Source organism: Girardinichthys multiradiatus, chromosome 17 (genome assembly GCF_021462225.1).
Source record: "Girardinichthys multiradiatus isolate DD_20200921_A chromosome 17, DD_fGirMul_XY1, whole genome shotgun sequence".
In the NCBI taxonomy this organism is placed as follows: domain Eukaryota; kingdom Metazoa; phylum Chordata; class Actinopteri; order Cyprinodontiformes; family Goodeidae; genus Girardinichthys; species Girardinichthys multiradiatus.
The window spans coordinates 20,070,786-20,082,002 of record NC_061809.1 but is presented as its reverse complement, the minus strand read 5'-3'; positions in this window follow the sequence as shown (position 1 = coordinate 20,082,002).

Below are 11,217 nucleotides of genomic sequence, written 5' to 3'. Positions count from 1 at the left end.
AGGCTAAGGTTGAAGAGGTGCTGCAGAATCCCACAGAGCTGCTCTGCACAGACCTTCAGGACTCTAGGGCTGACATGATCTGGACCTGCAGCCTTATTCCTATTCAGTCTCTCCAGTTGCATCTTCACCTGACTTCTTGAGACACACAGGTGGAAGGGGGAAGCAAAGGAAGTATTAGCATCTTCTGATATGGTTGAAAGCAAACATGTAGAAGCAGAACGGTCTAGGGCTGAGGTGGAAGATAAAAAATGTGAGGTGTTACTGGACAGCTGTGGGTCTTGTGGGTCAAAGGAAGGTGGAATGTCTGTTTGGCTGTGAGCAGGAGAGGAGGATGCGAAGCTTGTTTCTGAACTGAACCTATTGAAGAATGTGTTCAGTTCATTGGCTCTGTCCAGACCTTCATCGGTCTGATCATCCTTCTGCTTGAAGCCTGTGATCTTCTTCATCCCTGTCCACACATCTCTGATATTGTTTTGCTGGAGCTTGCTCTCCAGCTTCTTCTTGCACACCTCCTTGCTGTCTCTTATCTTGACTTTAAGTTGCTTCTGTAAACCCCTCAATAATTCTCTGTCTCCCTCTCTGAAGGCTCTTTTTTTCTTGTTAAGTAGGTCCTTCAGGTCACTGGTGATCCATATGCTGCACAGTATATTGTATATGTATCATGAGCACACTATCAGTGCGTTCAATATTCATATTGCAAAGCACTGTTTGGAGTGGATTAATTGTTTGCTAATAAAGTCCAAGTGTCATGAACATTTTACAGGTTAATGTAATACTTAGCCAATTGGACAGTGTCACAAGGCAGCAGATGCTCACACTGGACACAACTGGCATCACCGAAAACGCCACAGAATCAGAATCAGAAAAGCTTTATTGCCAAGTACGTTTTTGGACATACAAGGAATTTGTTTTGGCGTAGTCAGTGCAATACAATACAAATTAAACAGTATAAACATATCTACAATATAATATAAATATACGTGCACAGTTTTAAGTGAGTGAGAGTAAGTATAGAGCAGTATAAGATGCAAGAGCAATACAACAGTGCAGATGATCATTGTGCAAGTATGGCAGTGCAAGTAAAGCAGGAGTCCTCCTGCCAGAGGGGAGAGTTTCAAAGAGTCTGTGACCGGGGTGGGAGGGATCAGCCAGAATCTTCCCTGCCCGCTTCAGGGTCCTGGAGGTGTACAGTTCCTGGAGCGACAGTAGACTGCAGCCAATCACCTTCTCAGCAGACCGAATGACACGCTGCAGCCTGCCCTTATCCTTGGCTGTAGCAGCGGCGTACCAGATGGTGATGGAGGAGGTGAGGATGGACTCAATGATGGCTGTGTAGAAGTGCACCATCATAGTCTTTGGCAGGTTGAATTTCTTCAGCTGCCACAGGAAGAACATCCTCTGCTGGGCTTTCTTGATGAGGGAGCTGATGTTTGGCTCCCACTTCAGATCCTGGGAGATGATGGTTCCCAGGAAGCGGAAAGATTCCACAGTGTCAATTGTGGAGTCACAGAGGGTGATGGGGGCAGGTGGGGCTGGGTTCTGCCTGAAGTCCACAACCATCTCCACTGTCTTTTGAGCGTTGAGCTCAAGGTTGTTCTGGCTGCACCAGTCCAACAGATGGTCCACCTCCCATCTGTACGCGGACTCGTCACCATCAGAGATGAGTCCGATCAGGGTGGTGTCGTCCGCAAACATCAGAAGCTTGACAGACTGGTGACTGGAGGTGCAGCTGTTGGTGTACAGGGAGAAGAGCAGAGGAGAGAGAACACAGCCTTGGGGGGAACCGGTGCTGATGGTCAGGGAGTCAGAGACGTGCTTCCCCAGCCTCACGCGCTGCTTCCTGTCAGACAGGAAGTCAGTTATCCACCTACAGGTGGAGTCGGGCACACTCAGTTGGGAGAGCTTCTCCTGTAGCAGAACTGGGACGATGGTGTTGAAGGCAGAGCTGAAATCCACAAACAGGATCCTGGCATAGGTTCCTGTGGAGTCCAGGTGCCGTAGGATGAAGTGAAGGGCTAGGTTGACTGCATCATCTACAGACCTGTTGGCTCTGTAGGCAAACTGCAGGGGGTCCAGGAGGGGGTCGGTGATGTCTTTTAGGTGTGAGAGCACAGGGCGCTCAAAGGACTTCATCACCACAGAGGTCAGAGCGACGGATCTGAAGTCATTAAGCCCTGTGGTCCTTGGCTTCTTGGGAACAGGGATGATGGTGGAGGACTTGAAGCAAGCTGGCACATGACATGTCTCCAGTGAGGTGTTAAAAATGTCTGTGAAGACTGGAGACAGCTGATCAGCGCAGTGCTTCAGGCTGGCTGGTGAGACAGAATCCGGACCAGCAGCTTTCCGGGGGTTCTGTCTCCTGAAGAGTTTGTTTACGTCCCTCTCCTGGATGGAAAGAGCCGTCCTCGGCGTGGGTAGGGGGCTGGTGGGGGGGAACTTCAGGGTGGGGGTTGGAGGTGCCAAGGCCCCTCTTGAGGTTGGAGAGATGGGGGTGGTGGATTGTGGCTGCAGCTTTTGGGGGGCGTCGTGGGGGATGGTTGCAGGACTGTCCCTTTGTCTTTCAAAGCGGCAGTAGAACTCGTTCAAGTTGTTGGCGAGGCGTCGGTCGTTGATGGAGTGGGGGGCTTTCGGCTTGTAGTTGGTGATTTGCTTGAGCCTTTCCAGACAGACGCAGAGTCGTTGGCTGAGAACTGGTTTTGGAGCTTCTCAGAGTACAGTCGTTTGGCCTCTTTCACTGCCTTGCCAAACTTGTACTTTGCCTCTCTGTATATGTCTTTGTCCCCACTCCTGAAGGCCTTTTCCTTATCCAGTCTTAACCTTCTGAGTTTAGCTGTGAACCAGGGTTTGTCGTTGTTGTAACTCACCCTGGTGCATGATGGTACACAGCTGTCCTCACAGAAGCTGATGTAGGAAGTCACAGCCTCTGTGTACTCGTCCAGACTGTTGCTAGTAGTCCTGAACACATCTCAGTCTGTACAACCTAAACACGCCTGGAGATTCTCCACAGCCTCACTGCTCCAGTTCCTTGTCGTCCTCACAACAGGTTTGCAGAGCTTTAGTTTCTGCCTGTATGCAGGAATCAGGTGGACCATGATGTGATCGGATTGGCCCAGTGCAGCACGTGGGACGGCGTGATAAGCGTCTCTGATGGTGGTGTAACCGTGATCCAGAATGTTGTCCTCTCTGGTCGGACATTTTATAAACTGTCTATATTTGGGGAGTTCGTGGGTCAGATTACCTTTGTTAAAGTCGCCAACGACAATTACTAAGGAGTCCGGGTTGGTCCGCTCCACACTCAGTATCTGGTCGGCGAGCATGCGCTGTGCGACCTGCACGTTAGCTTGCGGGGGGATGTAAACACCGACCAGGATGAATGAAGCGAACTCACGGGGGGAATAGAAAGGCTTACAGTTTATGATGAAGGCTTCCAGGTCTGGAGAACAGTGCTGCTGAATCACTGTCACGTCGTTGCACCAACCACTGTTGAGGTAAAAACAGATTCCTCTTTGCCGGAGAGTTCCGTGTCTCTGTCCGCTCTGTAGAGCTGGAATCCTGCCAGCTGCAGCGCAGAGTCCGGTATTAATCCACACAGCCACGTCTCCGTGAAGCACAAAACTGCAGATGAATAAAAGTCCCTGTTTTTCCCAAACAACAGTTGTAGTTCCTCAACTTTGTTGGGAAGTGAGCGCACGTTAGAGAGAAATATTCCAGGTAACGGTGTTCGTAGTCCACGCTGGCGAAGTCGTACCAGCACCCCAGCCCGTTTCCCTCTCTTCCGGCGTTTCACCACGTGAACAAAGGTGAGCGCACCTTTGACCAAAATGTCCAAAAATTCCAGAGCAGTAGGCAGAAATGTGGGAAATAACTCCTCTGGTGTAGTAGCCCTGATGTTCATGAGTTCTTCTCTGGTGAGAGAGCTCCGGGTACCATCACAGAAGACCGTTTTAAAGCAAAAAACAAAACAAAACAATGCGCACCAACACGCCGAGGCGACCATCTGCGGCGCCATCTTGGATAGCACTGATGAAAGCACAGATGACAAAGAGAGGAAAGAAACAAATAGACATATGACCTGGTACCTTCATCGCAGTATTTACCAATATTATTGCCATTACAACATTTTTTAATTTCTCGCTGCCCTGGTTATAACCAGACTTTAATGTATTTTAATGGAATTCTATGTGATAGACCAACAAAAAGTAGTGCATGAAGTGGAAGAAAATTATACATGTGGATTTTTTAATAAAAGTGGGAGAGAAATCAACTCATTAACAAGAGAAAGACTGGACGTTTTTATAAGTTTATTCAAAGGCATTTTAGGGTTTGAAGACTCTGTCACTGAGTTTAGGCAGTGAAGCAGAGCAACAAACAGAAGTCACAAACAGTATTTATACCAGAATGAGGGTGTTATCTCAACTTTAAAGAGTTTAGAAATATGGCCCCACCCCAGGTTAGAGGTAACCAGGTTATTTATGAGAGCACCCATCTACCATCCCTTTAGATACAACACTTCAGGGATTGTTAACCATAAAACTCCTGATAATGAATTTAGAGCCCATCTGCTCTTAAGTAACCAAAACACAGGTCAGAGAGGAGAGAGGTAAAGAACATTTCAGAGCACTAAAATAATTTTCTACAACATAGCATTCATTTGTTCTGAACCCTGTTATACATCTAAATATCTTGTGCAACTAATAGCTTAATGAGTTCATAAATGAAAATCTTAATATACTTTGATCCGTGTTGGTAAAATTAAATGAAGTTTTATGCCACCCACTGTTTTGCATGACCCTAAAAGGTTCAATCTAATGTGAATGGATTGTCTTGTGGTGTGTCAGATGCAACACAGGAACTTGATGATTACAATTTTCATGAGGAGAGAGTACCTGTACACATTCAGATTGGGTTTATAGAACTTATGTAACAGCACACCCCCTGAGGCGATGCGCCAACTCCACCTTCAAGCTTCTGGAATGTTCTGTATGTATTGTTGTTCATGTGAGCAGCTATTCTCTGTGATGAAGAAGAACAACACGGCACATGGTAGCCGTCTGACTGACGTGCACCTCTAAAGTTTCAGGAGTTTCCACAGCTCAAAACTTAAGATTAAACTGTTGCTAAGAAACGATGCCAAGTACGCTCCTCAGACAAATGAAGGCATAAAGTCAATAGAAAATGAATCATTACTTTGTTCAACTTTTGCTACTGTTGTGTTCCCTGCCAGAACAAGAGAGCTTTTATTTTAGGGCCTTCAAGTTTTCAAGAAAACTGCATGTTGCTCTTTGTTTAATCTATTATCAAATCTTCAAACATTGTTTTCTGATCTAGCCCTACTTTAAAATTGAGCAGATCATGACCCCTGACCTGTCTTCTGTGTTCCTTGGTCTTCAAAACAATGTATGTTCACTAATGTTCTCTAACAAACCTCTGAGGGTGTTACAGAACAGCTGGGATAACTAAGATACTGAGTTTCAGTTACACACAGGTGGACTCTGTTTACTAACCCTGAAGACACTTGGTTGCACTGGATTTTACTTGGAGGACAGGGGGCTGAATACAGATACTCGTACTCGTCGTCTTCCGCTTTATCCGGGACCGGGTCGCGGGGGCAGCAGACTCAGCAGAGACGCCCAGACGTCCCTCTCCCCAGACACCTCCTCCAGCTCCTCCACGGGGAGCCCACGGCGTTCCCAGGACAGCCGAGAGACATAGTCCCTCCAGCGTGTCCTGGGCCGTCCCCTGGGCCTCCACCCGGTGGGACGTGCCTGGAACACCTCCCGAGGAAGGTGTCCAGGAGGCATACGTTATAGATGCCCGAGCCACCTCAACTGGCTCCTCTCGATGTGGAGGAGCAGCGGCTCTACTCCGAGCCCCTCCCGGATGGCCGAGCTCCTCACCCTATCTCTAAGGGAGTGCCCGGCCACCCTACGGAGGAAGCTCATTTCCGCCGCTTGTATCCGGGATCTCGTTCTTTCGGTCATGACCCAAAGTTCATGGCCATAGGTGAGGGTAGGAACGTAGTCTGACCGGTAAATTGAGAGCTTCGCTTTTCAGCTCAGCTCTTTCTTCACCACAACGGACCGGCACACGGCCCCCATTACTGTGGCAGCCGCACCGATCCATCTGTCGATCTCCCGCTCCATTCTTCCCTCGCTCGTGAACAAGACCCCGAGATACTTAAACTCCTCCACTTGAGGCAGGAACTCCCCTTCAACCTGAAGAGGACAAGCCACCCTTTTCCGGTCGAGAACCATGGCCTCGGACTTGGAGGAGCTGATCCTCATCCTAGCCGCTTCACACTCGGCTGCGATCCGCCCCAGTGCATGCTGTAGGTCTTGGCTAGAGGGGGTCAGCAGGACCACGTCATCTGCAAAAAGAAGAGACGAAATCCTCTGGTCCCCATACCAGACCCCCTCTGGCCCTTGGCTGCGCCTAGAAATCCTGTCCATAAAAGTTATGAACAGGACCGGTGACAAAGGGCAGCCCTGCCGAAGTCCAACATGCACCGGGAACAGGTCCGACTTAGTGCCGGCAATGCGAACCAAACTCCTGCTCTGCTTGTACAGAGATCGGATGGCCCCTAGTAAAGGGCCCCCGATTCCATACTCCTGCAGCACCCCCCACAGGGCATCATGAGGGACACCGTCGAATGCTTTCTCCAGGTCCACAAAACACATGTGGACCGCTTGGGCAAACTCCCATGAACCCTCGAGTACCCTGTAGAGGGTATAGAGCTGCTCCAGTGTTCCACGGCCGTGACGAAAACCACACTGCTCCTTCTGAAGCCGGGGTTCGACTATCGGCCTGACTCTCCTCTCCAATACCCTGGCGTAGGCCTTACCAGGGAGGCTGAGGAGTGTGATCCCCCTGTAGTTGGAACACACCCTCCGGTCACCCTTCTTATGTAGGGGGACTACCACCCCAGTCTGCCAATCCAAAGGCACTGTCCCTGTCCGCCACGCAATGTTGAAGAGGCCTGTCAACCATGACAGCCCCACAACATCCAAAGACTTGAGGTACTCAGGGCAGATCTCATCCAAGCCCTGCCACCGCGGAGCTTTTTAACCACCTCGGTGACGTCAGCCCGGGTGATGAAAGAGTCCAACCCCGACCAACCCCGAGTCCCCCGCCTCTGTTTCCACCAGGGAATACATTATGGCAGGATTGAGGAGATCCTCGAAGTACTCCTTCCACCGGCCGATAATGTCCCCAGTCGAGGTCAGCAGCTCCCCACCCCCACTGTAAACAGTGTTGGCGAAGCACTGCTTCACCCTCCTGAGGCGCCGGACGGTTTGCCAGAATCGTTTCGGGGCCAACCGGTAGTCCTTCTCCATGGCCTCACCGAACTCCTCCCAGGTCCGAGTTTTTGCCTCTGCCACTGTCCAGGCCGCGGCACGATTGGCCCCACAGTACCCGTCAGCCACCTCAGGAGTCCCACAAGCCAACCACAGCCGATAGGACTCCTTCTTCAGCTTGACAGCGTCCCTTACTGCCGGTGTCCACCACCGGGTTCGGGGATTGCCACCGCGACAGGCACCGCAGACCTTACGGCCGCAGCTACGGGCAGCGGCATCAACAATAGATGCGGAGAACATGGTCCACTCGGACTCTATGTCTCCAACATCCCCCGGGATCTGGTCGAAGCTCTCCCGGAGGTGGGAGTGGAATACATCCCTGGCCGAGGGCTCCGCCAGGCGTTCCCAGCAGACCCTCACTATGCGCTTGGGCCTGCCATGTCTGTCCGGCTTTCTCCTCCTCCAGCGGATCCAACTCACCACCAGGTGATGATCAGTGGACAGCTCAGCCCCTCTCTTCACCCGAGTGTCCAAAACATGCGGCCGAAGATCCGATGATACGACAACAAAGTCGATCATTGACCTCCTGCCTAGGGTATCATGGTGCCAAGTGCACTGATGGACACCCTTATGTTTGAACATGGTGTTCATTATGGACAATCCATGACTAGCACAGAAGTCCAATAACAAAACTTCGCTCGGATTCAGATTGGGGAGGCCATTCCTCCCGATCACACCTCTCCAGGTGTCACTGTCATTTCCCATGTGGCTGTTAAAGTCCCCCAGTAGAATAATGGAGTCCCCAGGAGGGGCACTATCCAGCACCCCCAACAGGGACGCCAAGAAGGCCGGGTACTCTGCACTACCACTCGGCCCGTAAGCTGAAATGATAGTCAGAGACCTCTCCCCAACCCGAAGGCGCAGGGATGGGACCCTCTCATCCACTGGGGTAAACCCCAACACGAGTCGGCTGAGCTGGGGGGGCGACAAGCAAACCCACCCCAGCCCGCCGCCTCTCCCCGCGGGCCACTCCAGAGTAGAAGAGAGTCCAGCCCCTCTCGAGGAGATGGGTTCCAGAGCCCACGCTGTGCGTGGAGGCGAGCCCGATTATTTCTAGTCGATGAATACAGATGCGTGTCACATTATTTTCAATTTTTTTATATATGCAAATTTTAGAAAACCCCATGTATAATTTTCCTTCCCATTCACTGGGATGCACTACATTGTGTTAGTCTGTCACATAAAATTCTAATTATTCTGTTGAAGTTTGGGAATTTCCACAATTTGGAATAATTAAAGCAGTATTAATACTTGTGCACTTGGGCAACATCAACCAGACATGCATCAAATGTTATTTAATGAACTATGGAGCAGCAGACAACTAATATTTTAAGCAATAGGCACATAATATATTGTGTGTTCTCTTTGTTGGTGTTGTTAAGGTCTTGTTAGGATCCTATGTTCTCTGACTTGCCTTATGTCTACCTGTGCATTAGGATCAAATCAACTATAAATAAATGTCCCTAAATATGACAATTATTAAAATAATAGCTGATTGCTCTTAGTAGTAGTAGTAGTAGTAGATAAACTCCGTAAGGTCATATAAGGCTTTTAATTCCATGACATCATGAGATAAAATTTATGGTCAGTGTTAAATTACTTTCATAATTTCACACTGGAACATTTTGATGACACAAAAGTTAGTGACAATTGCATTTGTTGACGGTAATTTAAAGGAACAAGGATTTGCGAAGAAATATTGCATGTCAGGTTACGTTGCTGCAGCTTTACAAAAGGTTAGGGCTCAGTTAAAGCACCTAGCTTTTCAGAATAACTTGCTGCATGAGGGATTTCAGTGATGAATACTGATTTCATTTGCAGCACTCTGAGCAAATACTTTCTCCCGATCTTGAGAAAACAAACTGCATTACTTAAAATAAACTAGGAAACACCCTCAGTTAATTAACTGGAATTACATCACTTAAATAAATCAAGTATAGCTCCACAGTTACAAGGTCTACATGCAAGCGTTTGGTACCTGTGTAAAGGTAAGACATAAAAGAATAATTCAAATAGAACCTTTATTGTTACTGTTACTATGTCTGGTTTTGTTATGATTAAACAACAAAATAAATCAAATGTTTTGAGCCTCGCCAAATGTTTTTACTAAATGAATATTGCATAACATCATGAAAATCCTTCAGAAATGTTAGCAGAAGCCCCAGGTTGTATTCATCAACATCTTCACTATAACTGCAGCATATTTGGACTGACTAATATAACGGGTTGAATCATCGCAAAAAAAAAAAAATCCAACGCTCCACACAATGGTAGTTACAAACGTGAAAAACCTCAACCCGCCGGCAGGTTCGTTGGGCTTAACAGGTTGAAGTAAAAAAGTGAGTCTAAATATATAAATAATTAAAATGCAAAAATCCAGCCAAGATGAAAACACATTTGCAAATCTTTCTTACATACAGTGCGTAATATATATCTGCTATAACAATGGAAAGTACTTCCAGTGACAATATATACCTTTTATTTACTATTTTTCACTTAACTTGTAAATGGCACCTCAGGCCCAGAAGATAAAAGGAAACTATAACTATGGGGCTTGTGTACAAACAAGAAGTCTCACTCTTTGTACAAATTCTATGTGAAACCATAAGGTGGTAAAGAAGCCGGAAAGTGTAAGAATATTGTTACTCCACAAATAATATGGCTCACGTATAAGCAAAACGTATGGAGCAAAAAACTACCCCTATAAGTACTTTTGTTTTTTCAAAAAGCTACTCAAAGAATTGTAACAGTTAATGTCACATACATTCCTCATAAAATTCCTCTAAGTATGTAGTGGTAACAGGACAAAACAGGAAAACCAGAACAATTAAACTTATTAATTAAAGGTTTTAGGTCTAACATAATATTCATATTCATTTTGTTTTTTGTAGCAATGTTACATGGTTGGGAGGCTTATTTATACGTGGGCACTATCAATTAAGTACAAAGAACCCAATAAAGTTGTTTCTTTGACTAGTTTCTCTTACATTTATTGGAGCTGTTTCATAGCAACACACCTTCATCTTCTTCAACAAACTGCAGTTGCAGACTAGAAAATTCAAGGTGTTTGATGAGTCGTGCGTCTGATATTAAGCTAATCTGATTTAGGAATCGTGACAAATACACAGTGAGGACTGATCAGAAACACGTGGCATCCGCAGTGCATTTCCAAACATAGGTAAACAGCAAGGTTATATTGTCTGTTTCGCATTTAGACTCTTGGTACGTTAATCTGAAATACAACAGCAATTGAATGCAAAGATTCTGTTTCTGTTGTAAATAATGCGAAGAGGCACTCTGAGGCAGCTTGGTGTCTTCGTGAATCAGGTGGAAAACTCAGGGAAAATGGTTTTAACCTGTTCTGATTCGTGCAGTTCTGTGTCACTGCTGTTTGTGGTGTAACAGCATGATGAGCAGAGAAAGTCTAATGCTCGTGAAATGTGTCATAATGGAGCGGCTGGCATCCCCTATAAAAGCTTTTTCAGGGTAGATTTCATCTCTGATAGTGGCAAAGTTATGTTGATAAAAACACAGCAAACTGGCAGTCAACAAAAACATAACATTATGTTTTACTGCACTGCCTTTAACACAAGAAATTCTTCTACTGTAGGAGATTTTAAAAAATCATGATGTGTATTTGTTTATATTAGTGATGACTTCTAACTAAATTATACAGAACTTAAGCTTATAATAAGCTCCAGATTTATGAATGATTTCATACAGTCATTGCACTTCAATGCATAAAATGCATTTAATTTTTTTTCCATCAGCATGTTTAAGCTTTACACTAAATGGCTCAAATGCTGAGTCATTTTTACTACACCATCTGTTACTGCACATTAAAAGTCAGATTTCTGTGTGG